Genomic DNA, 16,199 nt, shown 5'->3' with positions numbered 1-16,199 from the left:
ACAAAAACAAATGGATAGCATACAATCATAGATTCAATTTAGACTACATAAGCCTACAAACAATTACAATGGCAAAGTCACAATAATCACAAGAATGGCTTCTGCTCAAAGTCGAGAGCCCTTCTTGTGATTATTGTGACTTTGCCATTGTCATTGCTTGTAGGCTTATGTAGTCTAAATTGAATCTGTGATCTATTATCGGGTAGATTATCAGTAGCCAGCCCTTGGTCAGACGCATCAGGTCGTTCATCTGAGCACGGGGGGAGATGGTAGACCAGTTGTATACAGTGTGTGAGGCTGTATCCATATCGGCTCAGGATCTCACGTTTGAGTCCCTCATAATTCGCTGCCTGGTCGACGTTGAAGTCGAAGTGGGACTTCTGGGCATTCCCAGAGAGAGATGGTGCCAAAAGGCTGGCCCACTTGGACTTCTGGGCATTCCCAGAGAGAGATGGTGCCAAAAGGCTGGCCCACTTGGGCTTGGGCCATCCATCCTCTGCACAGTCCTCTCGAAGGTGCACAAATACATCACCACGTCATCTTCCTCCATTAACTTGACCAAGAACTGATTCGGGCAAGACTCCTGAGCCATCCCACCCTTCAACTGGGCTACCTCCGCTACCGGTTTTGTTGGCGCTGCTCCACAAGTGCTAGTTCCTGGAGAGCCTGTTGCTTCTGCTGGCTGAGGATAAACTGAGCGTCCGGTTCCTCCATGGTAATCTCTGTACTCTCGAACGCACGGCACCTGAGGTGCCCATATTCTCCACCATATGTGGTAAACTGTGGGGTGTTGGGTTGAGCGTGCATTAACACAGAGACAGGGACAGAGTAACACAGATACAGGGATGTTGTAGTCAGAAAACACGACTTTACTAGGCAACAAAATAAACATAACAAAATAGCTTAGGTTTGGGCTCGGTCCTTCTTCTCAGATTCTGCTCCGTGTCTCCCCTTACGGTGTGCCACAGTGCTCCCTTTATGTGGCATGCACGTTTGGTTGGCACTCTCCCCTAATTACCTCGACTTGGGCCATCAGCGTCGGGGTGCCCAGCCCGTGTACTCCCAGCAGAGGGAGCCAACGTCGCGGCACATACCTCCCCTCTATCACCAACCCCTGCGATAGACCTCCCAGGATACCACAATTCTCTATAAAATCAAGGAGATCCTTAGAGTCACTCAAACTGTTATCTAAAGACTAAATATTCTTATAAAACTTAGTGGTAAAGTCTGATAACAACTCTCTATCCTTAGAGGTTACCCCATTAATCTTACATTTTCAAAGTGTGTCGATTTCCCCTCTACTCTTTTCCAAATTAAAAAAGTATCTACTGTTCTTTTTGCCTTTTTCAAGCCATTGTTTTCTGGATCTTATGAAGGCTCCTCTAGCTTCCTCATTAAGATCAAGATGCTCAATCTCTGTGATGTCAGCAATTTTCTTAGAGAGCACAACTATCTCACATCTCCTTCTTAAAGCAAGCCGTTTCCCATAGGTAATACAGGCTGAGAGGATTTTACATTTCAGCTGTTCAATATTTCCCATATTCTGCTTAGAGGTAGATAAATTCCAGTAAACAGAAATTAGATTCTTAATCACATTTTTTAAATCATCATGCAATAACAATGAGTTATTTAATTTCCAATAACATCCAGAGTATTTCTTATCATCATTACTGCACATTCTTACAGTCAGCCATATGACTTTATGATCCGTCAGGACTGCAGGCACTATTTTTAACTCTAGTGTTGGGCTCAAAACTTGAGGTTATCACCCACAAGATTGTAGTGAACGATCTCTGTGTGCTGTTTCTCTCCGGGGTTTTTCAGGATTTTTTTTCTCATTTTGTCTGTCATAGTTGAAGTGTACCTATGTTGAAAATTACAGGCCTCTCATCTTTTTAAGTGGGAGAACTTGCACAATTGGTGGCTGACTAAATACTTTTTTCCCCCACTGTATATTTGGCCATTTTAGGTTATTGTCCTGCTGCAAGGTGAATTTGTCTCCCAGTGACTGTTGGAAAGCAGACTGAGCCAGATTTTCCTCTAGGATTTTTGCCTGTACTTACTATAGCTCTATTCTGTTTCTTTTTATCCCCAAAAAACTCCCTAGTCCTTGCCCATGACAAGCCTAACCATAACATGATGCAGCCACCACCATGCTTGAAAATATGAAGTGGTACAGTACTCAGTGATGTGTTGTTTGCCCCAAACATAACACTTTGTATTCAGGACATAAATGTAATTTCTTTGCCACGTTTTTTGCAGTTTTGGAATAGTTTTATTCTGTACAGGCTTCCTTCTTTTCACTCTCTGACATTATGGGGTATTTGTGTGTAGAAAGAAAATACATCTAAATCAATAATCATCTTAGCAGTAGCAGTGTAAGGGTGTGTACATGTGGGTGTAAGTGTGTGGCGTCAGTAATGAGTATGTGTGAGTAAGAGTGACAGTAAAGGTGTGTGTGTCTGAGTAGGTAGAGACCTGTGGAAGAGCATAGAGTCAGCATATAATTAGCTGTTTAGGAGTCTGTTGGTCTTATCCTTGATGCACAGTACCGCCAGATGGACGGGAGCATGGAGAACAGTCCATGTCTCGAGTGGCTTGAGTTTTTGGCAATTTTTTGTGTCTTTCTCAGACACCACCTGGCATGTATGTCCTGGATGGCTGGGAGCTTGTAAGGGTTATAGTTAGGGTAAGACGTTAGTGTTTAGGGTAGGAATAGCTGACTAAACTGAACTTCACGATTTAGGATGGAATTGATCCGAGACTGATCCTCAACATGAGGGCCCCACAAGGATGCGTGCTCAGCCCCCTCCTGTACTCCCTGTTTATCCATGACTGAATGGCCACGCACGTCTCCAACTCAATCATCAAGTTTGCAATGACATAACAGTGATAGGCCTGATTATCAACAACAAAAATGACGAGACAGCCTACATGGAGGAGGTGAGGACCCTGGCGGAGTGGTGCCAGAAAAATAACCTCTCCCACAATGTCAACAAAATGAAGGCGCTGATCATGGACTTCAGGAGATAGCAGAGGGGGCACGCCTCCATCCACATTGACAGGGCCACAGGGGAGAGGGTGAAAAGCTTCATGTTCCTCGACAACCTGAAATGGTCTATCCACACAGACAACACCTCTTCAACCTTGGGTGGCTGAAGAAATTCAGCTTGGCCCTTAAGACCCCCATAAACATCTACAGATGCACCATTGAGAGCATCCTGTCAGGCTGTATCTCCGCCTGGTATGGTAACTGCACCGTCCGCAACCGCAGGGCTCTCCAGAGGGTGGTGCGCTCAGCCCAACACATCACCGGGGTACAGTGCCTGCCCTCCAGGCATCCACAGCGCTCGGTGTCACAGGAAGGAAGGACCTCAGCCACCCGAGCCATGGCCTGTTCACCCAGCTACTATCTAGATGGTAGAGACAGTACAGGTACATCAAAGCTGGGACCGAGAGACTGAAAAGCCGCTTCTATCTCCAGGCCATTAAATAGTCACCACTAGCCGGCCTCCACCCATTATCCTACCCTGAATTTTAATCACTGTTACTAGTCAGCTACCACCCGGTACTCTACCCTGCACCTTAGAGACTGCTGCTCTACATAGTCATTGAACACTGGGCACTTTTAAGCATGTTTACATACTGTTTTAGAGTTTTTTTCCCCCCCCATATGTAGCGGTCTTTACATGTACCACAGGAGATCCAAGAAATGAAGAACGACACCACGGCAGTCTTCTTGGCTTTTATGCCGATCTGCAATGGTATTGTGAAAATACAGGACAGGAAAACATCAGTCTCCAAGGCATCTGACAAGTTGTTCTATACAGGAGCATGAAGAAAGGTAAAACACATATCCTGTCTCACATCCCCAATACATTGCTAGGTGCTTTCAGTGTTGACCGTATTAAAATACAATAACTAATGTACAAAAACACTGTAATTACAAACAAGCTACAACGTGAAATCACCTTAATCCCATTCAGACCATAGAGGGTTAAAACTACATCCCCCACAATGCAACGCTATCATCAGTCAGAAGCTCAGCTACCTGTATGCATCACAGAAAGGCATGCTAGCTAGCAACAGCAATGATTTTTAGCACTCTGTAAACTATATCAATAAAACTCTGAAAGTGACATGTTTCAATAGTCTCACACTCCCTTATAACAATATCTACAGCGTCAAACTTAGGATGTTTTGTTTCATGTTATGGACTTTTACAAAGGAGTCATTTGCAACACATACCCTTCACTCTGTGTTTTCTCGGGCTGAGGAGAATGGGAGCTACAGATAGTACTAGGGTGTTAGTAGGTGAAGTAGGCACCCAGATTAAATCAAATACATTTAATTAAATAAAACCCGAAGATGTTAACATTATTCAGCTACTGTAGCTGCCTACTTAACATCAACAGGCAGCACAAGTAGCGCAACAATTAAAATTAGACACCAAAAGTAAAGTTCCTGGCGATCATAGCGATCTGACTCCCCCCTTCTGTCTGAACTTGGAATATTCCTGTTCGCGGGCTTCGGCCATTGACCCTTAACCTGGTTGTTCTGTTCTGCGTTGCGTACTATTCTAATAATTTGAAGTTTGATTAGGGTGACCAGACGTCCCCGTTTTCCAGGGAAGGTCCCCGTTTTTGGTGGCCTGTCCCCGGCTGGAGCTGTCCCTGAAAATGTCCCCGTTTTTAAGTGTGCGTTAAAAACAGACCGCAAAGTGAAATATTTTACTTGGTAAGAAAGACCAGGCAGCAGAGCGTACGGGTTGACGTCTCAATCGCGTTGTGCTTGTTTTAGGCCAACTGAGGGGGCATCTTCATTCACTCTTCTTCATTCACTCTTCTACTAACTACTTGCTCGCGATAGTTTTAGAGAACTGCTGTGGAAAACTTGTCCAGAAGCAAGTGTCAAGTGAATCCACAAAACATCACCACAAACGTATTTTCAAGCCAGGCAAATTATAATAGTTTGAGATACTAGCTAGTGATATTATAATGTCACAATTTATTATATTGATATATGATCTGCTATATAAGGTTTTAAATAGGTTATGCTAGCTAACGTTAGCTATGTCGACTAGGTTAGCTAGCTACTGTTATGGTAGCTAGGTTAAAAAACGTTCACATGTAAACATGCAGTGGACGGGCTATTTTGAAAATATGATATTAAATGAATGCACAATTTATTCAGAGAATATTTTTGTAGATTACAATTTTAATGGTTTGGCATTATAATAAGTAGTGTGAAAATATATTTAGAAATGTTCATGGATAGCATTAGTAGTGGAGAGGAGGAAGACTGGATAGGAAGAAGAGTAAAGGAGACAGAGGAAAGGTAAAGATATGGTTACAGAGCCTGCCAATGTATTATTCCAAACACTGTTTTTGAGATAAAATACAAACATGAGGCAAGCAATGGGAATCTGTTAAAATACTTTGGTTATCTAATAGTATGCTATTTATTAATACAGATTGGAGAGGAAGGAGAAGGAAAAATGAAGGGAGTAAAAAGAGTGAAGCAAGGAGAGTGAGGTGGAAAGGTGAAGAGAAGGAAAGGAAGAACAGAGGAGGAGAAAGATTGGAGGAGAATAAAAAGTTAGGAGCGTAATTAAGAGTGGCACAAGGAGAGTGAAGAAGAGCAGACAGAGGAGATACAATGACTCTTTCCAAGAAATGGAAATGCACTTTTTATGATAAACGTGATGAGAGAATATCCATTTCATACACTCAGGTCAAGACGATAGAATGGTTCACTGCATCCTCTCTTTCAATTGGCAGCCAGTGAAGAAGTGGCAGTGGTAGAACATCAGCAGACGAAAAAGCCTCTGATTGCCCGTGTTGGTATGTCCTCTGTCACCACATTCTTCAAGAAGGTAGAGCCTTCCCAAGAAGAGTATGGTTTAGCTGTGCAGGAGAGTGTCTTTGCATACCACACTATGTGACACAATCATAGTTACAGATCTATGGACTGCACAGCACAACTGACACGGAAGCTTTATGAGCCAAAGTTTACATGTGCTAGGACAAAATGTGACACCATAGTGAGTAACGTGTTAGTAACATGGGCAACTACTTTGGTAAAACAGGACCTAGACCAGGTTGAATGTGTCCCTGTCCATTGATGCGTCCAATCTTGGACATGTAAAGCTGCTACCAATAGTAGTCAGATATTGTAAGATATATGATGGCAGTACATCTGTGGAAACAAAACTGCTTGATTTTTGTTGAATTGAATGGAGAAACAGCAGAGGAAATTGCAGCTGAGGTTCTGGTGGTCATCCAAAAATGTAATCTGGAAAACATTCTCTGCCGACAACAAATACCAACTTTGGAGGACTGAATAGGCTGGGGAGGGTCAATGTCCATACCAAAGTTAAAAATGCTCTGCAGCGGGAGGTGATTGGCTTAGGTTTTCATTCATAACACAGCCAGAACAGCTTTGGATATGATGTTGAGTATCTGCTCACAAAGATATTTGAATTATGTTCATATTTTCACTGTCAAGAGTAGAAAGACTGAACGGCTTTTGTGAGTTTGTTGGCCAGGAGTACCATAATATTTTAGGACACAGCAATGTTCGCTGGATGTCCATGCTCCTTGCTCTAGAAAGAGTGCTGAAAATGTGCCATTGAAATCCTTTTTTATTTCTGAAGACAAATGCCCTGTTGTCCTACGAACAATGTTCGAAGATCCACTGACTGAACTTTGGCTGGCCTTTGTCCATGGAAACTTGACTGTATTCAGTGACACGATCAAGATGCTTGGAGGCCAGGACCACTGTGCTGTGGACTCAAGCTGCAATTTTGAGAAATGATGAGGCAAAATTGACCGCAAGACGTGATGAAAACTTCATTCCAGTTTCGGTCAGGACTTCTGAGAGAGCTAGAGGAAAATGGAGACATGTCTAAAGAGAGCTTTCTCCAAACATCCCAATCATTCTTCACTATGGCTGTGAACTACTTGCAAGCATGGGGAAAGCACACAGATAATCTAAAAGATTTACATAGTCTACTTTTAAAAAGGCAACCTCTGCGTGAAGAGATCCAGAAGGCAGCAGGCACACTGCAGGAAAAATGCCCCAATGTGACCATCAATGAGGATGCATTGTGTTACGAAGTTACTGGCCTGCAAGAGTTCCTAAAGGGGGGATCGCTTGAAGAATGGAAAACGTCGGAGACACCGCTTAGTCAGAGATGGAGCACGGTGGTTACCAACTTCAAATAGAATGACATCCCACACACTATCCTGGCTAGATTAGCGTCTGTTGTCATGTGCTTACCTGGAAGTAAATGCACCAGTTGAGAGTGTTCTCCCAAATGAATGATATTAGATAATAACATTGGATATTTTAATGATATATTGACCGCCAAACTGGAAATGTCCCCTGTTTTCATTTCAGAAATCTGGTCACCTTAAGTTTGATGGAATAACCATTTTAACTCTTCTACATATATACTGTATTCTAGTCAAGGCTCATCCTATATAACTACTGCTGTACACCTTTTCTATTCACATACTGTCCATAAAATCTATACACACCATCATATACATATATATTATATTCCAGACTGACATTGCTCGTTCTAATATTTCTATATTTCTTAATTCCTTTATTTGTATTTTTTGGGATTTGCGTGTATTGTTTTGTATTGTTAGGTATTATTGCACTGTTGGAGCTAGGAACATAAGCATTTCACTACACCTGTGATAACATCTGCAAAATATATGTATGCGACCAATAAAATTTGATTTGATTTTGATTTGACTAGTGTGGTTGGACTAGAGTGCCGACGTCACGTAAAATGAATTCAGTACCCAAAGAATAGTAACCGAATGGCTTCGGATGTGTCATCGCCCCCTGTCGTTCCATGTGTAAATCTATTGTAAACAGTGCATTTCCACATAACATGATTGGGGCGATGAAACAATGGATCCCCATTCATTTGAAATGGAGGGAAGCGAAGTTGGCGGAGGGACTGTTGGGCGATGGGAACATGGACGAGGGTGCGTGAACAGGGCAGGACCAAAGTAGGAGAAACCTGAACTTTATGCAAATACTCTGCGATATAGCAATGCTATTGACCAATCAAAGCTCACTATAGCTTCCAGCCCCAGCCTGCTCGCTAGCACCCACATGAGGGCAAAGCTAGCTTGGCTGTCTGAATTATCGTGTCATGTGCAGATGCACTGCAACTGTGAGAGACGCCCTAAGGGTTTTATTGCCATTTGACTAAATTGCAGTAGCAAATGTGGATCTTGATTCTAATGGTGGTAGAAGCCAAATCGAGGATGATGGGACTGTTGTCCAAAAAAATGGGAAACGGACCAAAGTTGTGTTGGAGAACAAAATGAAGAGCTCAGCTGGAGTCCCCATTTATCTTGTAGGAGTGTGTTTTTTTTGAGGATGAGCAACTGGATGAAATACCAGTTGAGAAACCTGTTTCCGATATCCAAACTGGTGGAAGAGGTAGTGGGGTAAAGTAAAGGCTGTGAGGATCACGAGAAGTGGGCTTGTAAGTCCGAGGAACAGATAAATATGCCATGTTGTGCGTTGCTCTCCAGAGCAGGGCACCTGTAAAGGGGGTAATATCTGGCGTCTTATGGGATGTCAATGTTGAACAAATTAAGAATATCCTTGGAGTGGTTTATGTACGTCGGATGAATTGTGTGGTGATTGGAGTAAAAGTAAAGAGTGTCTGTTCTGTTTTTGATATGGAATCCCTCCCTGCCTGGGTGAAGTTAGGGTATGTGAATCATCCTGTCCGAGCGTTCGTCCCAAGATAGATGCAGTGTAACCTTAGTATGGCTTTTGGACATGTCAAGTGTCTGTAGTACAGAGAAGCTAAGGTGTGGAAGTTGTGGAAAAGAAGATTATGTTGAAAGAGGAAGATCATGTTGAAATCTTGCAATTGTGGTGGGAACCAAGAAGCTACATCTTTGAAATGCCCGAAGAGGGCGAAAGAGAATGAGGTTGCCTGAGTCAGGGCACTCCAGAGGGTTTTCTATGTAGAGGCTGGCAAAAGGGTTAAGGGAACAAATGGTCCTCCTTGAAGACTCCACGGTGTTGGATAGGCTGCAGAGTTGGCCTCTCATCAGCAGGATCCAGATATGTTGCATGTTAAGTAGGTGGACTTTGTGGCTTTTATGGAAATGGCAGTGCCTCCCTCTCAGGCCCTGGGGCGTTATGGAATTTTAAATGAAGGAAGAAGTGGGAACTCTTTTTTTTAATGAAGTTTCCTTTTTTCACCCCCGTCCAGTTCGTGGCGGTAATGCACCGTAAACATTGGATGCCAACCGCAGTTAAACCCCAACAAAGAAGCGTCCGTGTCGCACTAGTTGCCACAGCCGCAAAGTCATACACCCTGCCTATTGCTACAATTTCTCTTTTTTAAATGGGATTTTAAACCTAACTATAATTAACCCTAACCACACTCCTAACTGTATCCCTAACCTTGAATATAGACGTTGTGTCTGTGCTATCTAAACCGAGGTTTGAAGCGATACGGGCCTTTCGAAGCTCAAAACAAGGGTTTTGAAACTATTGATTTTGCAGGTAGATTCTTGAAATATCAACTGTTATTTGTCTCGATGGCTTTGGAGACTTGTCCCAAGGACCTCCACCATGCCTTCTGTGTTCTCTTGTGAAGGTAAATACGAATACTATGCTGGCAAGCTAATGTTAGCAAAGTCAAACACTTGGCAGTGGCATGCATTTGTAAACAGTAATTTACATGAGGTTTCCTAGCTAACATTAATTACTATTTATCGAACGTAACTTTTTAAAAAGCTTGCTACTATCTATTCAACGTAAAGCTTGCTGAAATGTTTGTGTGTAATATAACTCTGGTCTAGGGCGTGTGGAAATGTGCATGGCTAACTATATGTGTAATCATTCAATCCATCTTTCTCTTGTCCCTAAACAGACTATTGACCAGTTTGAATATGATGGCTGTGACAACGGAGTCATACCTTCAGATGAAGGGGAATCGAGAGATGGTATATGAGTGTACAAGTTCCTCGTTTGATGAGTAAGCTCTCTACTTGTAATTGATTACTTTTCGGAGATGGACAGTTCTGGACAGTGAGTGTGTGTTAAACTGTTTTGTCTCTGTTTACATGGTGATAACCCAGATGAGTCCAGAGGACAGCTGGGTGGCCAAGTGGCAGAGAATCAGTACGTTTGTTGTCACGGTTTATCCTGTTGGACTATGACTTTCTTTCAAACGTCACCTTGAAGTTTAATTTAATTCTGTTGTAGTGCTATTGTGTTAGTTTTCACTTTTTCTTGTTCAGGTAACTTCAAACCAGGTGTCTATGCTGTGACGGTGACAGGGCGGTTACCTCCAGGTATGTCATGTTCAAAGGCAGTTAATTGTATATTCTCAATACTCGACCAGGGCTCTAAAGTGCTACCATTTTGGTCGCATATGCTCCTAGATACACGACATAACCAAATGTATGTGGACACCTACTCAGGAAACATTCCAAAATCATGGGCATTAACGTGGGGTTGGTTCCCCCCTTTGCTGCTATAACAGCCTCCACTCTTCTGGGAAGGCTTTCCACTAGATGTTGAAACATTGCTGTGGTGACTTGCTTCCATTCAGCCACAAGAGCATTAGTGAGGTTGGGCTCGCAGTCAGCGTTCCAATTCATCCCAAAGATTTTCATTGGGGTTGAGGTCAGGGCACTGGCCATGCTTGTAAAGTTCTTCCACACCAATCTCCACAAACTATTTCTATATGGACCTTGCTCTGGGCCTTCCCTGAAATGTTGCCAGAACAGAGTCTAAATTGTCATTGTATGCTACAGCGTTAAGATTTCCCTTCACTGGAACTAAGGGGCCTAGACCGAACCATGAAAAACAGCCCCAGACCATTATGCCTCCTCCACCAAACGTTATAGTTGGCGGATGCCAGGAGGACACTACCTGCCCCATGGAGAAAGTAGAGTCCTCCTGGCAACCCAGATTTGTCTGTCGGACTGCCAGATGGTGACGCATGATTCATCACTCCAGAGAGCGCATTTCCACTGCTCGAGAGTCCAATGGCGGCGAGATTTACAGCGCTCCAGCCGACGCGTGGCGTTGAGCGCTCCAGCCGACGCGTGGCGATCTCAGGCTTGTGTGCGGCTGCTCGGCCATGGAAGCTGATTTCATGACGAACAGTTCTTGTTCTGACATTGCTTCTAGAGGCAGTTTGGAACTAAGTAGTGAGTGTTGCAACCGAGGACAGACCATTTTTATGCGCTTCAGCACTCTGCGACCCCATTCTGTGAGCTTTTGTCTCCTACCACTTTGCGGCTGAGCTGTTGTTGCTTCTAGACGTTTCCACTTCACAATAACAGCACTTATAGTTGACCGGGGTAGCTCTAGCAGGGCTGACATTTTACAAACTGACTTGTTGGAAAGGTGGTATCCTATGACAGTGCTACGTTGAAAGTCGCTGAGAGCTTCAGTAAATTGCAGTTGTTTCCGAGTGCCCTAGAGAAAAAAAGCAAGCGCAGATTTGTTCAATCCAAAGCTTAGCTACATGTAAAGAATATTAAAGAATGCATCAGTGATTTGTAATTCTTGCAACTTTCTGAAGACGTAAAGGCATGGGAATGCGTCAGTCTTCCACTTTGTTTAGCCAATTAGCGATGCCAAAACATTTATTTCCCAAAAAACTGTCCAAATGAAATGTTAACTGCAAAGTAGGCTTACCTGGCAGAATGGTATCATATCATGATTTTTATCAGTCAGGTGGTCTTTTGTTTAGCAAACTCTGCTATTGTGCATGCAGTATCCTACATAAACAGACAGACAAATTAAATTAAAGGGCAACTTGTTTTTCTTCCCCCAGATCTCAAAAGGAATTCCTGATGTAGTTTAAGCATTTTTGTTGACTTAGAACATCCAATTTAGTCGTTTTTCTATTAAAAAGTGTGATTTTTAAAGAGAAAATCTGAAAAGAAATGTGGTGGAACCCAAAACCTGAAAAAACAACCAAGAACTTTATTATGGCTGGTAAGGATTCTGAGTGTTTGGTAGATTTATTTATCTGTGATTGCCCTTTTGATTTAATTGCAAGAGACTAAGCAGAGCTGCCAACTCTTACGCATTGGCCATGAGACACGTACTTGACCCTCTTCTCACACTCTTACGGCACACCTCTTATATCTAACGCATTGAAAAGTACTACATTTATTTGGCTAATTAGTCCATTGTATAGTCAACGTGTTAACTTTTCAACTGTGCTCCAAATCGTTTTGAAATCGTAGCATCTGCGCCTGCAATTAAACATCACGAGCGGAACCTCTAATTGTCCTGTCTTGCCACAACACTGAACTACATTGAAGCATATGATTGGTCTAGTTATGTCAGGGATCAAGGGGATTGGGTGCATGTTTTAAAGAAACGCCCCTCAAAATTGCAGCGGTGTATAGAGAGAGAGAGAGAGAGAGAGAGAGAGAGAGAGAGCCTTCTCCACCGAGTGTATACAATTGTAAAAAGAGTAGCACGGTAGCGCTGTTTTATGAACAATGTTGTCAAGAAAATTAGGTGTGGTAAACCGTGGGGTGTTGGGTTGAGCGTGCAGAGATTGACAGAGACAGGGAGGTTTTAGTCCGCAAAAACAAACATAATAAAGAAAATCACTTAGGTTTGGATTGGTCCTTCTCTACTGTGGCTTGGTGCCGTTCTCTCTCGCGGTGTGCCACCGTGCTCCTTTTATTTGGCCTCCACGGCTGGTTGGCACTTTTCTCTAATTACCTCCATTTAGAGCGGTCCGTGTCGGGGTGCCCAGCTCCCGTAATCCCAGCAGAGGGAGCCACGTAGGTTGCTGTTACTCCCGTCCCTATTGCAGAACGCAGCCTTTTGACAGCATGTACTAAAGTCATTGTAATCCACACTTGCATTAGTCCCCTCGTTTGGGGATTGACATTTAGGCTGTGACAACGAAAAGGCAGCAGACAGACCAACAGTATATTTTATCAGGGAACTTTGGTATAGTAAACTGATTTGTAACTATGAAAATCATCCAAAAGTGTAAGTTTGATTCTAAAGGGGGAACAATAAATAGAACAGTTATTTGGTAAGGGTGTAGGGGCAGATTTATGTAATCTTGTCAGCAGGAGATTTTATCTACTTTATTTACCTGATCAGTGGAACAAATCTCATTCTTCACAATAGGCTAAAATATAAAAGGTAATTAGTGTACTTGTCAGCAAGACATTACCATTAATTCCTCACTTTTTAAATGTTCCACTTCTTTCCAATTTTGCCAGTGCACTCACATATTTAAAAAAAAAAAAATGATATGCCTATGAGGCTTTGTATATCTTTTGCAGCCATTCATGGATAAATAAATAAATCATACAAATAAGCATTGGATATTACATGCTCCAGGCCTGAGATATAATTTGACAATTTTCTATTTTTCTTGAATGTTTGGTGATTTTGAGAAATGTAGTGCATGAACTGCCCTCTCTTGGCAGGTTTGTTGTGGTGCCATATTATTTCCATTTTTTAATAATTGATTTAATGGTGCCCCATATGGGATCAAAGTTTCCACTATTCTTTTATAACCCAACCCTGATCTGTACTTCTCCACAACTTTGTCCCTGACCTGGTTGGAGAGCTCCTTGGTCTTCATGGTGCCGCATGCTCGGTGGTGTTGCAGACTCTGTGGGCCTTTCAGACAGGTGTATATGTACACCTGTGGCAGATCATGTGACACAGATTGCACACAGGTGGACTTTATATAACTAATGATGGGACTTCTGAAGGTAATTGGTTGCACCAGATCTTATTTAGGGCCTTCATAGCAAAGGGGGTGAATACATATCCACACACCACTTTTCTGTTTAAATTTCTTTTGAATTTCTTTCATTTCACTTCACCAATTTGGACTATTTTGTGTATGTCCATTACATGAAATCCAAATAAAAAATCAATTTAAATTCCAGGTTGTAAGGCAAAAAAATAGGAAAAACGCCAAGGGGGATGAATACTTTTGCAAGGCACTGTATCTGATATTCTGAGAATATGACAACCATGTTCTGGGTATGTTTCTATCAGAAGTAACGCTACCACTTGGGCCATGTTTCGGCAATTCATTAGGACTGTTACGATGTGCTCTGAGAGTCGGGAAGCAAGTTCAGGGAGTGAGAGTTTTAATAAATAAACACAAAACATAATACAAAATAAGAAACACAACCAACGCACAGAACTGACACAGGAACATAAACAATAATGCCTGGGGAAGGAACCAAAGGGAGTGTAATCAGGGAGATGATGGAGTCCAGGTGAGTCTGGTTGATGTGCAGGTGCGTTTAACGATGGTGACATGTGTGCGCCATAACGAGCAGCCTGGAGACCAAGAGGCAGAGAGGGAGCACCCATGATAATTACAGATAGAAATGCAATGACGAGAGCTGATGTGATTCCTAATCAGAATGTTCTACATGGTTTATGTAACTACCCCTCAGAAAACTGGATACATGAATGTTCCTGCAACGTCCCATAAAACGCATCTACATTAATGTTGCATATTCTGTTGCATGTACTTATTGGGCCAGTATTAGGACCTGTCCAGAAGCAACCTTAACCTCTTCCTCCCTAGGCACTTGTGTATATCTGATACAACTTCATATGTGTAAGCAATAGGATGAATGCACTTTGAAGTAAATCTCAGCTCTGTTAAAAGTACACTCAAGAAACACTTTTATTGATCATAGTGATTCAGGAGTATCATTAAAACAGGTTAATATGCCCCACCAACATTAGAAAACTATACAGAAGCCCCTTAAATTGTTGAAATAAGTCAATCAAATCAATGATGAGAGAATAGTCAAATTAGCTGGTAAATGACACTGACATGGTGGAGAAGCAGGAAGATCTGAATGCCTTGAACCAAGAGGTTGTGAGTTCAAATCCCAGGTGAGAACACGTTGAATAATAATTACTATATAAATGAACATGCATAATGTATTCATGTATGTCACATATGTACATTGAAAACACAATGTCAAATCAAATTTTATTTGTCACATACACATGGTTAGCAGATGTTAATGCGAGTGTAGCGAAATGCTTGTGCTTCTAGTTCCGACAATGCAGTAATAACCAACAAGTAATCTAACTAACAATTCCAAAACTACTGTCTTATACACAGTGTAAGGGGATAAAGAATATGTACATAAGGATATATGAATGAGTGATGGTACAGAGCAGCATAGGCAAGATACAGTAGATGGTATCGAGTACAGTATATACATATGAGATGAATATGTAAACAAAGTGGCATAGTTAAAGTGGCTAGTGATACATGTATTACGTAAGGATGCAGTCGTACAGTATATACGTATGCATATGAGATGAATAATGTAGGGTAAGTAACATTATATAAGGTAGCATTGTTTAAAGTGGCTAGTGATATATTTACATCATTTCCCATCAATTCCCATTATTAAAGTGGCTGGAGTTGAGTCAGTGTCAGTGTGTTGGCAGCAGCCACTCAATGTTAGTGGTGGCTGTTTAACAGTCTGATGGCCTTGAGATAGAAGCTGTTTTTCAGTCTCTCGGTCCCAGCTTTGATGCACCTGTACTGACCTCGCCTTCTGGATGATAGCGGGGTGAACAGGCAGTGGCTCGGGTGGTTGATGTCCTTGATGATCTTTATGGCCTTCCTGTAACATCGGGTGGTGTAGGTGTCCTGGAGGGCAGGTAGTTTGCCCCCGGTGATGCGTTGTGCAGACCTCACTACCCTCTGGAGAGCCTTATGGTTGAGGGCGGAGCAGTTGCCATACCAGGCGGTGATACAGCCCGCCAGGATGCTCTCGATTGTGCATCTGTAGAAGTTTGTGAGTGCTTTTGGTGACAAGCCGAATTTCTTCAGCCTCCTGAGGTTGAAGAGGCGCTGCTGCGCCTTCTTCACAACGCTGTCTGTGTGAGAGGACCAATTCAGTTTGTCTGTGATGTGTATGCCGAGGAACTTAAAACTTGCTACCCTCTCCACTACTGTTCCATCGATGTGGATAGGGGGGTGTTCCCTCTGCTGTTTCCTGAAGTCCACAATCATCTCCTTAGTTTTGTTGACGTTGAGTGTGAGGTTATTTTCCTGACACCACACTCCGAGGGCCCTCACCTCCTCCCTGTAGGCCGTCTCGTCGTTGTTGGTAATCAAGCCTACCACTGTTGTGTCGTCCGCAAACTTG

At 42.6% G+C, this 16,199-nt stretch overlaps 1 long non-coding RNA gene across 1 annotated transcript; it reads right to left on the bottom strand.

Moving 5' to 3' along the window:
• Positions 1–2,902: 2,902 nt before the first annotated feature.
• On the bottom strand, positions 2,903–4,990 carry LOC121847178. The gene is made up of 3 exons (XR_006084119.1): positions 4,249–4,990; positions 3,696–3,756; positions 2,903–3,413 (listed from the first exon to the last, which is right to left on the bottom strand). It is a non-coding gene; the product is annotated as an uncharacterized LOC121847178 (long non-coding RNA).
• Between the last annotated feature and the right edge of the window lie 11,209 nt (positions 4,991–16,199).

Source organism: Oncorhynchus tshawytscha, linkage group LG09 (genome assembly GCF_018296145.1).
Source record: "Oncorhynchus tshawytscha isolate Ot180627B linkage group LG09, Otsh_v2.0, whole genome shotgun sequence".
Classification (NCBI taxonomy): Eukaryota; Metazoa; Chordata; class Actinopteri; order Salmoniformes; family Salmonidae; genus Oncorhynchus; species Oncorhynchus tshawytscha.
The sequence above is the reverse complement of the archived record's forward strand: the minus strand, read 5'-3'. Positions and strand labels throughout refer to the sequence as shown.